Source organism: Pempheris klunzingeri, chromosome 22 (assembly GCF_042242105.1).
Source record: "Pempheris klunzingeri isolate RE-2024b chromosome 22, fPemKlu1.hap1, whole genome shotgun sequence".
Lineage (NCBI taxonomy): Eukaryota > Metazoa > Chordata > Actinopteri > Acropomatiformes > Pempheridae > Pempheris > Pempheris klunzingeri.
The window spans coordinates 14,516,616-14,538,567 of NC_092033.1; positions in this window are offsets into that span (position 1 = coordinate 14,516,616).

A 21,952-nucleotide genomic window follows, 5' to 3' on the forward strand; every position below is an offset into this window, starting at 1 on the left:
GCCAAAACTGTATCCCCCCCACGATGAACTCTGACATGCCCTGTCAGGGCAGAACAGGAGTGGGGGAGACTTCCAGTGGCAAGGAGTTGGCTTGGAAGTTTTTCCCAGCCGGCTGGCAGCTGAGAAACCTTCATTTGGGAGCAGCAATTCTGAGCGGCTGCCAGTGGAGCTGTTTGCTGAGACTTGGGGATGTGGTGACATCAGCTAGAGCCAAGCCCGACCAGCAGAAACACAAGGGGGTCACATGAATCCCCAAACTCCCTATTTAACCATATCATTTGAAGAACTTTTCAATTTCTGGATGTAAGTGAACCTGAACAGTGGACTGGAGTTGCTAAATGTATAGAAAAATGTGAGCACATTCAGGAGTTGTTAGGATGACGGATCAAAGTTGTGCCAAAAAGTTGGTTAACAATTTACAACTGACATAACGAATTTTAATGTTTGCCTTCATTATCTTTTGCACCCACAAGCCTAGAACAAACCGGTGGTTTGTATGCAGCCACTCCTTTTGTTGCTGCCCTGTTGCACTCAGTGAAGGTGTTGCATCCCCAGAACTGAGCAGCACGTCTGTGAGCATAACGTGATCACATCAGAGAGAAATTACAGCCAAAATAAGAGGATAATTAAGAAATGTTGTATTCATAAAGTGTCTGTATCGCCTAGATTCATCCACTCGCGCATTTAGTCCACCCACCCACCCACCCACACACACAAAATAAAAATAAAAAAAATAAACTGAGCTAATGATATTCATATGGCTCACACCAGGTGCTGGCGTTGCTATGCCCTAATGGCTGAAGAACACAAAGGCCTGTTTGAGGCCGTCACTTTGATCCTGGCAGCTCGGGGCTCCTGTGGCTCTGCTGCACTAAAACCTTTATTAGCCATATGCTGGGGACATCAGAAACAAGTCCATCAGCCTTTACATCAGCACAGAACGGGAAGCAAATCACAGCAGAGCCCAACACAGAGATGCACATAACACGGTGCCTGACCTACATTTCATAACTTGCACTTGCAGAACAGTCCAGAGGTGCATTTCTCCCAAAACTTTCCAGAAGTCATTCAAAGGCGAAGTCCACCCTGAAGGAGGCATCACATATTGTAATTTAACTGCCAAGAAATTGAGCGTGTATGGCTGGGAGATATTGTACGTCCTCACATAGGTCACTTATTCCGATAGGACAAAGGGACATGTAGAAACTTACAAATGGACTGTGAGGTGTGTTGGGACATCACCACGTGGGAGAACAGAGACCTACATGCAAGTTCCAAAGCCTGAAACAAGGAAACGGGCGCCAAAACTTCATGGGACGTTACAAGCCTCAGCTGAGTGGGCACCCTACTTCCCACTGTGACGCAAGTTGCTACAGGAGGCGTTCGCTGATCAGACGTCCGTACCCTTAAAGCACAGGTAACAGCTGTCCCCCACACTCGCTGGGTGAGTGACCGGCTGTTCTTGTTCTTATTTTTGTTTTTTTTTGCGTTCCTCACCAGACATGTTGAGATCCAGAGGAGACAGAGACAGAGGAGCAACCCACAGCCTCCCCCCACTTTACCTGCAGAAGGGAGAGACAGTTCACTGTTCTCTTCAGGAAAGAAAAATGAGCTCCTTTTGAGACTGAACTCTCAGTTTGGTTATTAGTTCATGATTCCAGGGTTGTGCTCCGATATTATCAGTTTCTTTGTAATTATTATTATAGATTAATAACTTAATTGATATTAATAAGTATCTTGATCTTATTAATAATTATTTTATTCTGTTGCTAATAACCAAACCTGCTCATACAAGTGCACAACAGGTGACAGTCCACTCCCACCACGCAGCATCAGCCCATCTCAAGAAAGCTCTGGGAAATGCCAGCTGTGTTTTCGGCTCCATATGCGTTTTAAAAATCAGCCCGAGTATTATTTTTGTCCTCGTATTTTTGTACTCAGTTGAGGCTCTCGCAGTAGGCTACATTTTAAATATCCCGAGGATCAACATTATTCAGAATGAGCAAGAAATTGGCGAGGGAATTTCCACTGGCCCAAATGTATTTCTCCAATCGGCCAGCTCTAGCTAGAAGATGTAGTCATACAGATTGGTTTTTGCCATTTGTGTGTCAGATAGAGGCTGCAACAGTGTGTGTGTGTGTGTTCTCGTATTTAGATCCGTGTGACGAAAGTATGTCTTCACAAGGATAAAAAGATGAACTACAAGCGACAGATTGCGTGATATTATTGGCTTATTATGATGGGCGTTGGATTATGATGGGGGAGAGACGCACACACACACACACGGCGGCAAGAATGCACTGAACGATGGAGAAATGCAGAACAGAAAAGAGAAAAGAAAAATAGACATGGAAGAACACTGCCGTGATAATAGAAGTCCCTTGATATCGCTAATGGGCAGCTGATTAGAAAGCAGAAGCACCAAAACAGGTAATTCTTCTTCTTATCGTCAGCACCAATAGTCACGCTCACACTTATCTCCATAATGACTCCAACTATAATTAATGAGCCTTTTGAGAGTACAGTGACTTCTGCTGAAACTGCACACAAACAGGTGCGCGCGCACACACACACACACACACACACACACACACGGACTGGACTCTCTATTCACAGGGGATTTCTGTAACGATGGCAGATTGAATGTAGCTGATGGAACTTCTCTGGTCCTTCATTCTGTTCAAATCCTTTTCTTTTTCTTTCCTTTCTCAGTCATTTAAAAAGCCCATCCAAGGACAAGCAGCAGCTTGAATAGAGCTGCCCTCTGATTTCTGATCACACAACAGATGGAAGGATCACATTAAGTCTTCTCAGATGCCAGGGCCCGAACGCAGCCCCGGCTTTTTGAGCTGCGGCGAGCCTCGATGATGTCGCCGTGTCTTGCTAGAAAGGGTGAGACGGTGTCCTGGTGTTCTTTGAAGTTCTTCTGTGGCGGATATCAAAGGGCAGGAGCATCAAGCGTCTCATGATGATGACAGGTGTTCTAATGAAAGCTTCAATGACAGCTAAAGGAGGTGGAAGGGTGCGATGCGTGCAATAAGTACGGATTCAAGATCTCATGGGCTCACTTGACTTGAATGATTTGTTTCAATAGAGGGGGATGCCTTGTTATCGCATGGAAGACTGATGCCAACCAACATAACAAACTTGCTGCAGCTGGAATGAATGGGTAGAGCTGTGATACAGGGCTGAAAAACAATTAGGTAGAACCTGAACAAGTACTTTTAGCCCCTGAGTGATTTCATTTTGGGAATCTGCCAATGCGAAGCCAAACTCTGATACTTCCGTTGGGTGTTACATCGTGCTCCATCCACCACAATCGACCCTCAGCTAATGCGGACGCCAGCTGCAGAGAGCACTTTGACCAGACAACAGACACGTTTAATTTTAGGCTGTGAACAGAATTAACATTAATTGGCGACAGCTGATGTCACCTGCCACCAGTGCATGGGAGGTATCTTTACAGACTGCCGAAGTCTGACACCATGAGGAGCTGCGTGTAAAAACGTCTGCCTGAAATCTTTTTGTCCAGTCGACTGACTACAACAGCTATGCATGCAGTGGACATCACATGCCCTGCACTAAAAACGCGTGGCTAATTTGAAAAAGAATCTTGCAACTTATGTCGGGGAAATGACTAAAACAGTCTATTGCTGTGTCCTTACAAATTGCTGTATATAGCAGGCTGTCAACGCACTGCCTCCCCCTGCAGCTCCTCGTATACTTTCAGCTACCAGAACTAATGTAGCATCCCTTTAAACCGAGGGGCTCAACGGGTGAGTTGATGAGTAAACCTGCGCAGCGATGGGTCCACTGCTGTGTGTGAGATTGGAAAGGATAGGGAGGACAGGGTTCTTGTTCAAACATGGAGACACATACTGTTCCCCTTTGTCACACACACACGTTTTGCTGGAGCCAACCTGTGGCTTTGACACTTGGCTTTGCATTTATGGCCGGGGCCCCACAGTTGCTCAGTCTCCAGTTAAGGGGAGTTTGCAGGAGAATGGCAGCCACGTAGGAGGTGATCAACTGAACTCTCCGACTGGAAGTGAAATTGCATGTAGTGTTCTTTTGCGCTGCAGATGCAATTGACCGTAAACGTGCATGCATTTTTCTTTGTTGTTGTGTGTGTGTTTTGATACATTTGAAACCGTTTTCTCTGCGTGAGGGACAAGATTGTTTAGAGTCATGGGACTGTTATATCATTACCATTATCTGGACACACAGCACGAAAAAAAAAAAAAAGTGTGCGGTGACTGGACATCACACGCTTAGTAACTGCCAGTCACCAACTCCAGGGAAGCTACTTGTGTAGTGCTGTTTGTTACCCGGCTATGCGGGAAACTGATCAAAAGTCAAAGCTGTCCTCAAGAGATCGACCCTTTTGTTTTCCAAGGAGAACATTCAGCACCTGTAGGATTTGAAAAGGTGGCTCTGAAAGGTTTGCAGCTTGCTTCTTCACCAAGGCTGGCAGCTGTAGTCACTTTGTTATGGGGGGATTGCACTGTTGACTCAAGGTCATGCCAATGATAAAAAAAAAGAAAACTTAAAGAAAAAAGAAAAACACAAAAGGTGGTATGACACTCCTTCATTCAATCTAGATGCCCGTTTAGGATTTATTACATTCTCTTATCTTTGATACAGGTTGTGCATCTCATACAATGTCTGCTATGGAACACACTATAAAATTATTATGGGGAAACGGGGGAAAATTTAAAAAGGTTACACTCACTGGTGCGGACGATACGTTGAGACAATATCTTGCATCCAAATGCTTATTTGTAGTGTGGACATATCAAAGGAAGTGATACCTGAGAAAAACAGAAAAAATAAGAAAAGGAAAAAAAGTTTTCAGCCAAACACATGAACGGCCTGAAGGCAACAAACAAATGCTGAGGTGGTTGTGAAACAACGCAAACAAATGCATTGTGGGCTTTTGCAGATAGGGACTGAACATGCAATAAATATTGCTGATATATTTTGCCGCAATCAGTTTTTGTTATAAAACATTAAGGCCCATCAGACCCATCATAAAAGGGGAAGCCAAATGATTAAATCAAGACTAGAGAGATGATTTAGAAACAAAAGATTAGTTTAAGAACAGCACATTATTTGAGGTATCAATGCAAATCCCTTTCTTTTTATGTTGCTCGCTGCCCAAGGACGCCCAGACTCTGCTGAAAAACAGACATGGCTGATATAATCATGACCGTCCCAACTTCATCAGGAGGGAAAACATTGAATTCCCGAATTCTCACACCAGACAAGTTCATCTGTACGGCTGCCACAAACCAGCAGCTGCTCCGGCTGATCTTGAAAATCCATATGATGAAAATCCATTGACTTAACGTGTCATCAGCCGGAGCCCAGAGGGTGATTTGGCTGCTGGTTGCTAGTCGAGTTAGTAGCAGCTCAGGTGTGAGATGTGCAGAGTCGGAACAGATGCTTCCACTTTAATTACCTCACAAAGAGCTAACTTCGCCGTGATGGAGGAGACGCCAACACAGCTGGGTCCTGACGAATGCCAGGGCAGCGGCGAACGCTCGGCCACAAACGCACACAAACAAAAGGCGCTTCAGGTGTGCAGACCCGTGCTAAGATAAATTCAAATATATTCTGATCTGTCGAACGTCAAGTGAGCCAGTCTGGGAGATGGAATTTCTGGCACTTGATGATGACTTCGTGATGAAGAGGAGGAGGGCATCTGGAACATAATGAAAATAATATCCAGGATTGTCATTTTAACCAGAGGGTGAGCGGTGAGAGCTGGAAAAGGCAGCCGCTGACTGTCAGCCAATCCAAGAGCCAGAAAAAGTTGTCAAAGTCACAGCTGGGTGATGAAATGTGAGTCACTTTTCATTATGAATTCATTTGTCAGTTATTTTAGTAAGTAACTCACTGTTCTATAAATTGTCAAAAAAAATTATATTATTACCACTGAATAAACATCCAATAATATTCAAATTAGTGATGTATGGCAGAGAAAAGCAACAAATCCTCATATTTCAGAGGCTGAAACCAACAGTTATGTATTTCTGCCTCATACATTTCAGACTAATCTTTGATCTTTTCCACATTACACTAAGAATATTATTCTAATGGAAGCATAAGATAGCCACCCGTGATATAATGCTCTATATTCTGCCTTATCAAACGGCAATTCCCTCAACTAACCGGTAATGCATCCAACAGTAAAGCTTTTTTGTAATTAAAACATATTGTCTGTTATCACCTGCCATACTCCAGTCTTCGTGTAATGCAAGTGAATTAAAAGCTCATTTTCGATCTAATTAAAAGCCTGGATGACATCCTGCTCTTGACACCGTTTTACAAAAGCAGACTGGCTTATTCTGCCACAACTGCCAGAGATTTTTCAGTCCTGTCTGATCTACCATATAGGCAAGCAAATAAGATCATTTACTGTGCTCATTCATGTGCACCTACGTGCCCAGTAGAGATGCATTTGCTGAATTTTAGGCTTATTATCTGATGGCGGAATTATGCGATTTCACTTGTTTCTTAATCACGCTCTTTAATCCTATTCAGCGACCTATATTCACAGAGTGCACAGGCATATACAGTAGGTACCACAGCTTCATACCATTATGGTTTGCTGTTGATTATGTTTGCCATTTACAGTGACTTGCTCACCCAACACTCAGAGGGAAAAGACAATTTAGATTACCAGCTCAAACACAATGCAGCGGCATCTCCCTCCCTGTTTTGGCTCCATGAGATAATGCTCAGATGATACTGGCTCGCCCACTGAAATGAATTGTAGTGCTATGAATGGCTGAGCAAACTCCACTGAGGATAGAAGCTGTGCATAAACAGACTACAGGATGTAAGGACTGAATATCTTGTGCAATAAACGGTAGATATCTTGTGTGCTGTGGGCACCTAATTTTCAAAGCATCAACCACTGGCATTATACTAAAACAAAATCCTTGAATGAATACATAAATGCTGCCAAATGCACTCAGTTAAGTTTATTTTCAAGAGGTATGGATAAAGATCAGAGTATTAAAACAAGGGTAAGATGCACCAATTCCACTAAACTCTACAAATTTGACTGGATTTCGGTCCTGCTGTCTGCTCCAAGCCCAACCAGCTGGCTATCAGAAATGATCCGTCATTGAACTTGAGCAAGCTTCACTATGAATCCATCTTTCACTACAAAGGGAAAATCACATGTTGATGTGTCAATAACCAAGGCTGCATGAACCTTCATTAAATTAATCACCAGTGTTAGTTTTAGTCCAAGAAATCCTTGCAATTAACAGCAAGAGCCTTCACTTTGTATGTACTGCCTCTATTGCTGAGGCTGCCGTTGGATGGCTCAATTCACACATCAGGAAGAGCACTGATGTCGGCTAGTTCTGTAAAGCGAATCATCAGTGTCGGCCTGCCCTACCAGTTGGTTCTTATGGCTGGAGAACATGAACTACACGATGGCACTACCTGTAACTGACAAAGCTGCTTCGCTGCCCTCACTGAGTGAAAGTTTCAACCCTGTTTTCTCTGACCAGACGAATCATTACTGATGGATGTGGTTGGTTGTGGTCACGCAGAACCACGCCCGCGCACATCACTGCGGTAAGGTGAGAAGGTAAACCATGGAGACCAGGAAAAATAAGATTGTCAGGGGATGTCAGGAATAACAGGAGATTTCTGGTACCATAATTTTGGGTTTGGTAGCCACCAATAAAATATCACCAAAGTACAATATGTTTGTGTTTTTCTTTTCTTTTTTTTTTTTTTTTAAACAGTTTTAGCGTGAAAATGAGCGCAGACTGACCGAGTGAGCCTTGAGATTTTTACAAATCTATTACCATTGACTGTTTGCAAGCCAAATTACCTCTTGAGACATTTAAAAACTTACTCTACTCACTCTGCTCCACCTTGGCAGATTGCCCTGCCCAATTTAAACAGAGATGACACCATCCCATTTGTCAGAGCAGTGGTCTGATGATACGTGGACATTAATTCTACCCAGATTAGGATCAGTCTATTTGCCGGTAAAGTATGTGTGCCTCTGTTACTATTTAGGTAGTAACTAAAACATTTGGCTGTATGTTATTATAGATAGTGAAGCATAAACTGTGATAATTCATACAAATGATTATGAATGAAAAGCAAAGTAAACAGATACTTGAGGCCATGATCAGATATACGTGGATCTTTCCGCTCTGTTTGTCAGAGATGTTTCTCATCATTACCCTGTGCACGCTAGCTGACTTATAGCTCACCTCATGATCAAACAAGGCTGTGACACAATCAGAAATGAACTTTGTCGCCCTCTGTCAAATTCATCATTATCCTAAATACAATATGCCTGGCAAACAATGCTTGTCAACGTTCGGCTTGTTCTGGTTTCTAACAATGCCTGTAGTTTTGCAATATGGAGCCTTCCAAAGCTCCCCCCGTAGACTTGTTGTTTGAGGTCGAGGTTGGGAAAGACGGCCCTGGACTCAGTGTTTACATAAATGAGCCAATTTAGCTGCATTTCAGAGAACTGGCAGACTGGCTGGCTGCTTTAACTGCACACAGACATGGATGGACACTGACAGAAACTCAAAATAAATCAGATAACAGAGTACAGAATCTAACAGTCCAGTGGGCCCTGTTAGCAAATTACCAAATGGCAAAGATACATGGCAAGATATCTTTATTCAACAGTTATGACAGTGGGAGTCGGGGTATTCCCAGACGTTTCAAGTTGAAGGACAAATCAAGAAGACAATGAAGGAAAACAATATGGACCATCATAAATAATATGAAAAGAAGACTGGCAGAGAGAGCATTTTAGAAAACAGAGGCTTCGCAGGGGGTTGAAAAATCCTGACGTTTCTGGCGGTTAGTGTCGCTGTCAGCTTGGCCTGGCATGAAAGAAGAGCGAGGGGGCATTGCACCAGCAAACCAAGCTAGGCCAGGCCATGACAGGCCAATGACTGAGGTAGAGAACAGGCTAGAAAGATGACACAAAGCAGGAGTAAACCGAAATGAGCACAAACACTCAATACACACATACACACACACACACTCACTGATTGTGCCAATCCTGTGCCAGTAAATTGCTCTGTGCTGGAGAGCTTAGGGAGGCATCAGAGAGCCTGGGCAGCATCCTGCTCTGAGCTGCAGATCCCAAGCTGACTGAATGTGGATGCCTGGCCCAGTCGGCTGGATCAGCCGCTAATACACAGCCTGGGACCAGGGAATTACTGAGTAAGCACTGAGCCCCATGCAGCCACCAGCAACACGCACGCACCAACCCACACATGCACACAAAAGGGGAGCCAGCGTGGTCACAGGAATGCACGGCATGCTCCCCTGCCATGAAAACAGACAGAGGTCAGCCAGATACACTGGTGTACATCACCATGGATGCCATGGCTAGACAATACAATTGAAATTAATATAACAAGATAGACTTTTCTGTTTAGTGTTAATGTATATCAGGCTTTGGCAAATTTAGGCAAAACCCCATAACATATTCAAATTGTTCCACCTTTATGCATCAAATGAGATTAACTTTCCATGTCATAATTAAGAAATGTGAAATTATACATAGTGGAGGCCAAAAAACACATCACAGTATTAATTCAATCTGATCAGTTATGTCTTTAAAGAGCAACTTAACTCCAGCTGAAAATCTTGTTTTTGCTGACCTCCAGTGGTGTCTGTGCCTCACCTTGCTGCAGTGATGTAAGAGTGCACTCCAGGGTGTCTACAAGCACTGTAACATCCTTATTGGGGGTATTTAAAAGGTGAAAATGTGCATGTTGGCCTGCTATTAAGGTTTTCTTTGGGATCGGGATTTGCAGCCAACTGAAGACCTGGGAGACTTACTGCATGTCAAACATGTAAGGAAAAAATATATACAGTCACCGTTTGTTTACGCTGCAGTTTTGTTGAAAATGAAAATTGCAGGTTCATCAAACCGTGAACCCTGGGCTGACTGCATCACATCCCATATAGAAGCCAATTCTCCAAGGCTCTGAACGCTTGATTTCCCTGTGAGTTGAATAGTTAACGTTTCTCTAAAAAGGAATTTATATGACCCCCCCCCCCGGCCCAAACCACCACCATCATATGAAGGCTTCTCCTGGTACGATACCCTGGCTGGAAATAACCTACCCTCCCACCAGGATGCACTGGCCTACTTCCCAAAGTACTCACATCTGGCAGAGAGACATAAAACCCCTGTAAGGTGCTTTTGAGAAACCCTTGCTCTTATTCCCTCAAAGTCTCTTGTTCTCGTTCCTTCCTTCATCCAACTCTCTGCTTCCATCTAGCCATGTGATGTGTGAGAGTTTATGTGCGCAAGCCTTTTGATTGTGTACACTTCATCCGTGGCTTCCGGCCTCGGAGGAGCATATGGATCGATGGGATGTTTAACATACTCCCTCCGCTTTTTAAAGCCTGCAGCGAACAAGCCCCTCACCATCGACCCCTAACCCAACCCGCGGGCGCAGATCGAAGGCCCCCCCGTCACGTGGCCGGCTTACACAACACTCATGGGAGGTCCTCTTCTCACCAGGCCGCCTCCCACTTCCTGCTCAGCCGCTGGTTACCGAGGTGAACCATCGCCATGGGCAACGGACCAAAAGAGAAGGAGGAGGACCGGGAGGAGGGAGGTGAGTCGGAGAGGAGATGTGAATAGATGTGAGAAGAGGGCATGAAATCGATGAGGCCGTGCAACAGCTTTGCGGCTCATGTGCCCACACACTGAGATAGAGATGCAGACGGGAACACACACACACACAGAAAAGTAGAGAGTGAGATGACCTGGCATTCACGACTGCCAACAATCTCGTCCATATTACAGGAACGAGCGAGATTGATACACACATTCCTCCCTCACAAGTTAAATGTTTTATCCATTTTTAGACTGCACAAATTAATCTTCTCCACCTCCACTGACATGAATACGAGTTTTAACTTTAACTCTCCTATAATTAAAGCGGAGCTTTAGCGCTTCATACAGGAGATTTCAAGAGTTTCATTTTTCACAGAGACTGTGTTGCAAAAGGTCTTGTGTTTCTTTTAAATGTCACAACGCTAAAAACAGGGTTGCATTTAAGCAGCAGCAGGACTAGTGATATTTAACAGGGAGAGAAATTAGAGAGGCTGTGAGAACACTCTGCCTGTCAACCTCACAGCCGAGGATATATTTATAAAGAGACATCTATGCGAACAGCTAAAACCTGACTGAATTAAATTGCATCTCAGACACAAAGTCACTAAACAGGTTCATGAGGAATAATCTAATCAAAAGTTTCACTTGGAACAAGTCAAGTGTTTCTAAGATTTAATTAAAACAGTAAATACTTAAAGATTTCTTTTGAAAACTATTATAAGAACAAGGAAGAAAACTATAAGAACATTCTCATTTCATTTCTCCATGTTTTCTCCCATTATTTTATTACTGTTGAGGCAAGACCCCCGAAACAGCATTTAGACCACCATGTAGCACTATTTTTAATGAAAATTTTGACTTTAGACAATACAGAAAAAATAATAATCTGAGGCTCTGTCCAAGATCATTTACTGTCCATGGTACAGTACACCATACAATGTAATGTCTTGTCAGTTTGCAGCGTTACAAGAATGTCTACTGAGATTTATCAGACTTTATTCAGTGGACCCAAATTATCCCACAGTGTAAAAAGTAGTGCAGAGCAAACGGTCATTAATGCAACAGCAAACTACCATCATGCATAGCTCAGACCAAGGTTTCTATGACAACTAGATGATGGGAATGATCCAAGTGTTTTTATTTTGTTGTGGTTTTTTTTTTTTTTCACATCTTCTCTTAAGAATAGGGGAGAATTAGAAGAATTAGGGGAAAAACACAAAGGTTTGTATGTAAAAACACATATGCATTATATTCTTACAACTCAAACTGGGTTTTATTGGAAATGGTTCAAAGTCTGATCTATTACACAACAGCTGTGTGAGGAGAAAGCTCTCGACCAACATTAAAAGAATCACAGACCGACTGATCTCTGTGACGTCAAACTCGTGCGTCTCCGTTGCTGGAAGGTTGCAACAAGGAGCCGTCATGGCGGAGAGGAGGACACGGTCCAAAGCACGGCTTTATTTCGCAAAGAAACATGTCATCAAGCGGACATCGTGCTCACAGAGTCAGAGGTTATAAAACAGTTTCATACCACACAGAAAATTTGATCAGGAACCAATGAAGGCTCGGGCTGACAAGCACAACCGATAATGGCATTGGTATCAAAATCTTATCAGTTCCCATCCCTTGTTATCAGGCAGGAATTCTGCACATCCCATGAGGCCAGCTGTACAGATAATACAGAAGACGTTGTTGGGGTCAACAATCTTTTTTTTTTTTTTCTTATGAAGTGGTGAAAAACATTTTTTAAACCATCAACATGACGTCCTTGTCCACTTTTGGCAGCAAAGGTGTGAAAATGGATCTATCCTACTTCTGTTGCTGACCATGTTTTCTGCAGAACTGCAGTGCAATGGAGGCACTGTGCTTTGAGAAGAGAGACAGGAGGTGGATAACCGAAATTAGGATCTGGGTTTGAACAACAGCCGGGAGACTTATGAGCTGATCAATGGACTCTCCCTTCGTCTCAACTCAATATTTTTGTAATAGACCCACAGTCAACAAACACATGCAAATGCAACCGGAGCCACCTGTAAATCCTATATTTTATTGTCTGAGGACAGTTTATTGATCTAATACCAACAAATGTTTAACCATTCCCTGCTTTACTGTGTAAACTATGTACACTTTGGCTGTTGATACTGAAATATGCATCGCCAAACCTTGATCTGAAATATCAAACCCCTGCCTTAAAGCCAATATGTGCTGCCTCAAAGCATCAAAAAAAAAAAAAAGACTGGCAGACAGCAACGATTGCGGCTCCCAAATCCGACCTGGGGAGACGAACACGCCGAGCACAGCAAGGAGTTTGTCTCATTTCTCTACAAACAAAACTTTACACCTATGAAATTATTTTAAAGACGCTGCAATCAGATAGAATTCTGCACAGAGTGAGTAAAAACTAAACATTATAGGGTATTTTCAAGGAAGAACCTAAAGCCAGCCAGAGGTGGATGACTGGACAGCAAACAATATTCATTGAAAGACTAATATCAGAAAAATGACATATTGTCCTAACCTTGTACTTGATCAAATATTCCTTTAACAAACCACCTCCGCACACTCCACTGAGTGACAGACCACAGTGAAAGCCCTCTGTTCTGTTACCAGCCAGCCAGCACAATAGCCACACTGTGTTTAGAGCACCTCGGCGGCCACTCGGCGGGGGTCAGCTCTCCAGCCACGCAGTTTCAGCTCAAGCCTCTGCGGCACGGAGGGGAGACGAGCGCAACTGCACAAGAGCCTCCATTACGGCTCCGACACAAGAGCCCTGCTCCATTATGGCTTTCACATAAGGGCCTTCATTCGGGCTCTTAGTCATTCTAATGAGCTGTGCTTTGCAGCTCTGCAGAGCCTCTGACTCGGTCTGTGCCGGGGCCCCGTGTAACAGCTCCCACGCGACTCCAGGCAGCCCCTAATGCAGAGGAGCGCTCAATGAGGATTGTGATTTTTTTATTTCTGTAATTGTGAAGCTTCAGAGGGCTCTTGGGCAGACATTTAATGGCATCTAATGGAATCTCATCACAGCACAACAGAGAGAAAAGAACCGAGAGGGAGAGCATTGACTAATGTCTACTTTTGCTTTACAGTTAGCCCTTAATTCTGTGAATGCAATTACCTTTTTGAATGATACTTTATATAAAATATTTGGCACATACTGCATCTTTATGTGTGTTTGTGTGTATATTTAGAGGTTTACCCTCCTTTTAAAGCTGGCAGACATTCAATGTTTAAGAGATGAATTCACTGGATACAACAAATTACTTTTTAACCGGATATAATTCATATGGGGAGAGGGTGTTTTGATTTTGATTTGCTAGTATTAGAGGTTGTTTGCTATTTGAGGATCACCAACTGGGAGCCATAATTCACCCAGCATTCAATTTACCACTACATTACTGGGTTAATGTATATGTGCGGTCTCTCCATCTATCCGATTCTGTCTGTATCTATAACTTCCAGCGGTTTTTGACATGTCCTCGCTCCTTATTTTTCCCGTTGTACCCACCTACAGCAACAAATGACAGCATCCCCAACTCCCTTTCACTGTGATATCCCTTTATCCCCTTCGTATCCATCTCGTATTTCTCTCGCTCTTGACCACGCAAAACAGTCTCTCTCCTTTTTGTCTCCCGGCTGGTTCGGGTTAAAGCCTCCCACTCGTATCTTAAAAATGTGCCTCTGTGGTACAGTTAAAAATGACAAGTTATTGCAGTGTTAGCGGTCACGGTTAAATGCCAGCCTGCTTTTTTGCAGAGCAAGTGCACACGCAGGAGACCACGCATCCAGACAGTTGCTGCTCACTAGTTAGATCTCTAAGTGACCCGTCTGTATGAGAGGCTGTATAGTCCAGAAAGCATCATCATCATCCTCCGAAGGCGCGGAAAGAGCACAGCAGCTATGTATAGCACAAATGGGTAGTCTGCTGCCACATAAGCCTTTTAGATGAGGTTACAAGTAAAGTAACCTCATGCAATGCAAAGCGCAGAGAAATTCATTCGACTGCAAGAAATGTGTTCTCTGTCAGTGGTCATGTTTAGAATGAATTTTCAACTCATTTTCATTCTCCTGAATCTGAAACTGTTGTCACCCAAGTATCACATTATTACTTTGCCAAAGAAAGACTCACAAGTTCATGTTTTAATTAAATTCAGCAACATTTTTTGGGGGCTTTGACAAAAGGAGACATTGACATCAAGATGCCATAATACAAGCAGCTTTGTCTTCTTGTGAAACAGCAGGTTGTAGACTACATGTATATTGAGTACACAGACATTTCGCTGCGATGCGGAGAAGCTTTTGTTTTATTTAAATGCAGCGTTTTTTGTTCCTGCGTTATCATGTGAGAAGTTAATGCGAGTGAGTTTTATTTCTGTCTCCGTCTGTCCCTCCCCCTGACTTTCAGACACCAGCTCAAACGACAGTTATTATAGTAATTTTAGGAGATGGCAGTCTGTCAGTCGCCTGCACCCACCCGGTCACAGGATGCACCCAGCTGTGTCTTTCACTATTCACTACAGCTGCAGACACACAGATCATAAACCGGTACCTGCTTTGAACTGACCCCTTTAGGCATTATTGTAGGAGTCGGACCAATAAAGACACACAGTGCATGTCTATGAAAGACATTACACGGAAGTAAGATGTTTTGCCTCTTATGAAGGGTGGGCGATATGGATAAAATAATATTAGTAATTTTAGATGTCACGTCGGTTTTGGATTAATCAGGAGCTAATCAAATACAATAAAATAGAATAAAGATATTGTATGGACACAGTAGCGAGACATCTTTGATTTTGACATATTTCTGTTGTCTTAAGGTATCCATCATCATATCAACAAATTCCACTTGTTGAAGGATTCAAAATGTACATCACAATGTTCCCTATGTAACATTTTTGACAGACGATGATGATTTGTGACCCATCTTTACGCTCCAGTTCAGATAGACTTAGCAGATGTTGGGGTTTTTTTTTCCTCCTGACACACAAAATCTCCATTTTGGGAGTTTGGACCATCAACCACTAACGTCTGCTGTCCGTTACTGTTGACGGTCGAGTCTCCCTCTGGTTCGCACATTCGAGTGTACACGCAACCAGCCATTACCTGCTCCCTCCTGACTGGCATGTCAGCACTCGTCTTGTGACCACCTCTGTATAGATGCACTAATTTAATTATTGTGTACACTTTGCAGCAGCTTTGCCTTTCCCCTCCCCTTTAATGAACTAACAATTGGTTGAAGATACTCACTGGGATGAAACATGTCCCATGAGACAAGCTTCAACATTGGCTAAGACTTTGCTATTTTCAGGGGGGGGGGGGGATGCGTTCATCATGGACATTAGCAGAAATGCAATTATTTTACATGCAACCATATGGAAAATGTCATCAGTGTAATATTAGAGACTATAAAACATGTGCTCCAGTGCATTATGTTGAATTTAATTACAGCAGCGGCAGAATGCATTCAACAGCAGGCTATTAAAGATTAAATACAGTATGCCATTTTCACATCCTGAAATGGTACGCGCACGATCTACAAAGACATGCAACCGCGTGGAAATCTAAACAAGGTGCGCTTTCTACCATGCATGGAGGCATGCTATGTGTGACAGAGAGGAGAAGGAGGGGAGGGGAAAGAGAGAGAGAGAGAGAGAGGAAGAAGACATCGACAAAGATCAAAGGTTGACACACTGACAGCTGTCTTTGATTCACCTGTAAGCCTTCATAAGCAGCTACACGTGCTCAGGAGTGCATACGGGCAACACACACACACACACAAGCTCGCTCGCTTACGCGCAAACACATACAACAGGGGTGACAGCACGGAGCACCAAATTTACATTAATAAGACTTCTTGTTTTTCCCTCACTTAGACAAGAGATATTTGAAGCATTTATTAAATTATTAATCTATTTATTTATTCATTTAGTCAGTCAGTCAGTCAGTCATGTTTTTTTCATGGCTGAGAAGCTCAGTGTAATTTCATTGAGCTACCAGATGGTTGAGGGTTTAATTAACAACTTCAAAAGCAATAACTGGAGAGCTGGCCAAATACACAGATATACACACACTCGCACCGACGCACACACACACACACACACGCACAATATCAGCTGCCTATGCAAAAGTCCTGCACAAGCACAAATGCGTATCATCTACATTCTCTTATTAATTCATACTGCACAAAAATCAAACAGAAGCGGCTATTGTACTCTCAGCGTGTTTATGTACAGTTCCTCTCTCCTCGTTATGGAGGGACGCTCCCCCGGCTCCCCAGACTGTCTGTGAAGGCGATAGTTGGAGGGCAGGGGAGGTGCTGTGGATGGGCGCAGGGCTCCCAGACTGTAAGTCACACATAGCTGATTGGATCTTACTGGCCTCTCGGGGACAATAAAAACACCCCGACTTCCCTTCATCACTCCTCCTCCGTCTCTGGCTTTACTGGCAACCGCAGCCATTATTCCACTATAATGACATTATTTTGATTGGTGAAGCAACAGTGGGCCTCCATCTGGTCACATTAGGCATTGTAATCACACTGTGCTGGGTTATGTTAATATGAGTGGCAAAGGGCAAAGAGCCATTAACCCAGCCTGGGGGTCAGACGGCCTTGTGCAGTTTCTGGCGCTCTTCTTCAGACACAACACAGGCAATCCACAGATAGTTGCAGTATGTTGGCCCCCTTCAGTACTGATGTTACTGGCCAGAAGCACGCTTGTGAGAAGCCAATATGGCCAGACGATAATTTCCAAGAACAGCAGAAGCTTGGAAAGGTCTCATTGGGACACAAGCATATCCTGGGTTAAACAGTGGGCAAAAACTTTAGCACTCTTTTTGTCCAAAAAGGTCCGTTTTGAGCACGCCAGCATCAGTGTGGCTGGCCTGTACTCTCTATTGCGAGGATTAAAAACAAAACACCTAAAATCAAGACGAAACTGAACAAACAGAGCCACAACTTGCCATACTGACGGCACATTAAATGTGTAGAAGAGAGTGCATTAACGATAACAGTAACAGAATGGGCTCAAATGTTGTATCAGCTTGCCAAAACCAAGGGACATCTAAAAAGTTTGTTTGCACAAAATTGGCAACAGCCCCCAGTCAGCATTTGTTAGCAATACTAGATCAAGTCGATGGGGAAATCGAGACAGTTGGCTCTTTTAAATCCTCCCAAAAAAGTTCTGTTACTTGTTTCTACTCGTACTGTAGGTCGGAAAACCTAATGGCTTGAATGTGTTTGATATCCAAAAGAAATAGTTTACGTCCCCGTTGACTTTCAACGGATGCCAACAAATTCTATCAGCCAGCGCCAGTCAGTTTCTTAAATAAAACACATACAAACAGAGGGGGGAAAAACCTCTTTAGATGTTATGAAGGAACTACTGATTAATAACAAATATAGTAGCTTATGAAATGTGTTTGCCATTTGGATTAGTGAGTTTATGTGTGCCCGTTCATACAGCCACTGTGCGTATGGTGTGTGGATGGCATACATATTTCCTCACCGTCATCCATTGTTTGCAGGGTAAATAGGACAATGAGAATCTTCAGAAGGCCTCCAGATCAATGTCCTTCGTGCTGGAAATGTCAGTCCAGCCTGTTCATTAATCTTTTGCCACCAAACAAAACAAAGAGCTTTGTTAGATATTGGACCATCCACCATCACTTTGATGAATAATTCCCCTTTGCTCACAACAAAGGGAAATTGCCTACTGTACAATTTTGCCATCTAAATCAGATTCCTCTGTGCTTACCTTTACTTTTACATTAAGAGGTATATGGAACAAGCCATGCAAGAGGCTTTGGGAGACTATTTGTGTGGTGGCCATAATGAAGGTCCATGGGTTCTCACCACAACATCTGCAATTTATCAAACTAAATTTCAACATAAATCATTTTTAAAGTTACCACCTGGTCACCTCTGCAGTGTCGCAGAGATCTTTTTTGTTACAGCAGGAAAACCTGCTTCTTTTCAATCATTTAAACAAATGGCCGGTGCTTTTGCTTATCAGGCGGGGACAGTCTTGCTGTTAGTGGTCTATTAGAATGGAAGAAAAACACCTTGTTCAGGGTAATGCTTCTCAACTACAGCTCAGGTTGTTTTGGAGCAGAAAGTTTGACTAAATGCACTGCTGTGCCACAGAAACACAAATCTCCCTTACTAGGCCCTTTAGTGTGGGTTATATTGCTTTATGGATTTGCACCCATAATTGTCCATTGTTTTGAGTATCATATACTTTAGACACAAGATGCACAGACGCATTCTCCAAGTAAGCTCAAAATGCCTGCATAAAGCTCTATTTGGGCATTTAAATAGACCCAAGCTGTATTTGGGCATTAGCACTATGATGGTGAAGAAAAGCCCATCTTCCTCCAGTGAAGACTCTGCTGAATGTCACATGTGCCAATGTTAAAGAAAGCAATTAGCCACTGTTGGCATGTCCTGGTCTGCGGATGAGTAATGGCTGGCGGGGCGTGAGTGTCTAGTCCTGATAAATTCTACTGTCCCCCTGCCTTATTAGTACAATGACTAACTGGGGAGGGGGGGCTGGGAGCTAAGGTGATAGACCATAGGGGGTGTCAAAGATAAACCCAGATTGACAGCAGAGCGTGGTGGCTAAATGCTAATGCACCGAGTGACATTTCCGACGCCGGCCCGGGTTAGCTTAGATGCTGCTGGCGTGCTGACAGACGGAGCTACAGAGACAGGGGGGGGAAATACCCAAAATACCAGTGCACCAACTCTTTCTTCTTCCTCATCCCTCCTTCATTCTTCAAAATGCAAAGAAGGTGAAGGTGGGGGAGAGGGTTGAGATGTTGTCACGAGGCTTTTATCGCAAGTTAGCAGGCTAAGCTAATAGCAGGTGCTTCAGTCATTGATAAAGAGGGCCACAGATAAAGATGGCACCCTGAGAAGACGAAAGGGAGACAAAAGCAGAGAAGAGGAGAAGACAACACTGATATTTAGCCTGAAATAAGCCCCTGCTTTGCCTTCCCATCAGCCACCTGGGGAGTCCAATACTTTGACCACTAAATCCCCAAGCGCTGCTTTTGTTGATAAACCCTCTGCTTCCTCTCCTTCCCCGCCCCCCCCACCCCCGTAAGCATGATTCCTATCTCTACCCTCAATTTCCAGCAGTTGCCAGGCCATTACAGGCAGGAGAAAAACTTGTGTGACTTTTTTTGGCTGGTGGTTGGAAGTTGAACGCCTGTCGAGGCAGAGCAAGGTCTCATCTTTCTGGGTGGTCGGACGTGATGGTGTGTTGAAGCTGTGTCTAATTGGCGGTATTTTTAACATTGAGTGGTGTGGCAGCCAAAGAAACCTCCAGAGTTATGAACGCCACCTTTAATGGAATCTAATTAGTGGACGGGTGTGCTAACAGAAAGTCAGTGAGCAGAACAAGCACTCGTAGATGTGTGTGTGTGCGCGAGCGAGTGTATGTGCGCTCTTTATCCGATTGCTCACTGAACAGTTCTGATACCTAATGCATTTTGACAGAGTGTGTGTGTGTGTGTGTGTGTGTGTGTGTGTGTGTCTGTGAGAACAAGCATCACTAAACAGAACTTTCTCAAAGGTTGCTGGACCATATGTGATATAGAGAGGTCATATTAGAACAAGCCCTTATACTTAATTAGGGTTGCAACTAGCAATATTGTCAGTACAGATGAATCAATTAGATTTCACGTTAAGTCATTATTTAGAATATAAATGATCAGAAACTATATTAAAAATGCCAATCTCACATTTCCAGTCCAAGGTCACATCCGTCACTTACTAGTTTAGTCCCACGATGACATAAACTTTAAAATCTTTTCAGCTGAGAAAAGCAGCCAAAGTTTCCACATTCAAGAAGCTGGACATGCTTGATAAATGACAACTAACAACTGCTAAAATTATTTTTCACTCATTTTTAGTTGATCGACCGGCCTTGTTCCAGATACATTGGATTTTTTTCAGTGATTCAGAATCGGCCTACTGTTGTGCTTATTGACGACAGTTTCCCTGGTTGGAAAATCCTAGCCAATCAGAGCTCCTGATTCTTTTAGAATAGGGACTTCACCTGGCTGTGTCAGAGCCAGGGACATGGCCACAATGGTTTGGTGTAAGATGGATTACAGAAATAGCTCTTAAATCATTGACTGACCTCTCCACAAAACATGTTTTAAGGCCTTTAGAAATACTCCACTATACTACAGATGGAAAGATACTATATCGATCAAGATGATAAGAAACAGGTGCGATTAACTGGACCTCTCCCCCAACAAGCCAGACGTGAGTCAAAGCCTAAAGGACTCACCACCTGTTATTAGCTAAGTAAAGGGAAGTGACCAAGCAAACCGAACCTGTGTGTTTGTACAGCATAACTAAGTGTGCTTTCTTCTCTTTCGCAGCAGCTGCAGCAGTCTGAGCGAGGAAGGGCAGCAAGACCACGTGGTGATAGGAGTCGAGGAACCAAAACAGGACAACGGCCACTTGGAACCCACCTATGCTACCCCCTGGAACATAAGTGGAACATTACCCTTCCTACAATCTCGTACCCTAATGTTTTCAGAACGAGGCACTGCCATTTGAAGGACAGATATTTGTTTTCTATCTTGTATCTGGGTACATTTTAGTTATTCTAGCCATCTTAAAGATTGGAAATAAACATTTTCTTATCTTTTAAGTGGCTTTTTCTAGAAGGCTGTAAATTCGGTGGTGTTTTATTGGTTTTAATAAATTATTGAAAGTGTCCTGTGGCAATTCTTTTTTTTTTTTTTTTTTTTTTTAAAAACAGTGGAAATACTCTTATTGCTGGTAAGAAATTACCCCACACACATGCACACACACAGACACAGATTACACTATTGTTTTTGGAATTAGACGAAGACAGATTCAAGAGAGATTAGTCTTCTCAGGCGACATAATCAGATTTAGTTTTTGGCCCCGAGCATCCTCTGGAGCAGCGCTGATCTGATCTGATCCCGTCGTTGAGCACAACAGCAAAAACCCAGACTTAACCCTGCTCTCCTCCATCTAACTCTGCTCTCCCTCGCCTTCCACACTCCCCACCATCTTTCCATTCTTCCTCTTTATGCTTTAAGTTTCTCAGAACATTACTATAGCATTTAGTATTTGCTATGTAAAGATACGAGGGAGTAATGACAACCTGAGCAGAGACTGAAGTCAAACTTCTCCATCCTTAATTTTGGTCATTGGGATGGCTGAACATCCTTGTTAGTGCACGTGAGTTCATGAAGCATTCAGTGAGGGAACCTGCAGCACAACAAAACTGAGAAAAAAAAGACAAGTCAGAGCTGCTGCCC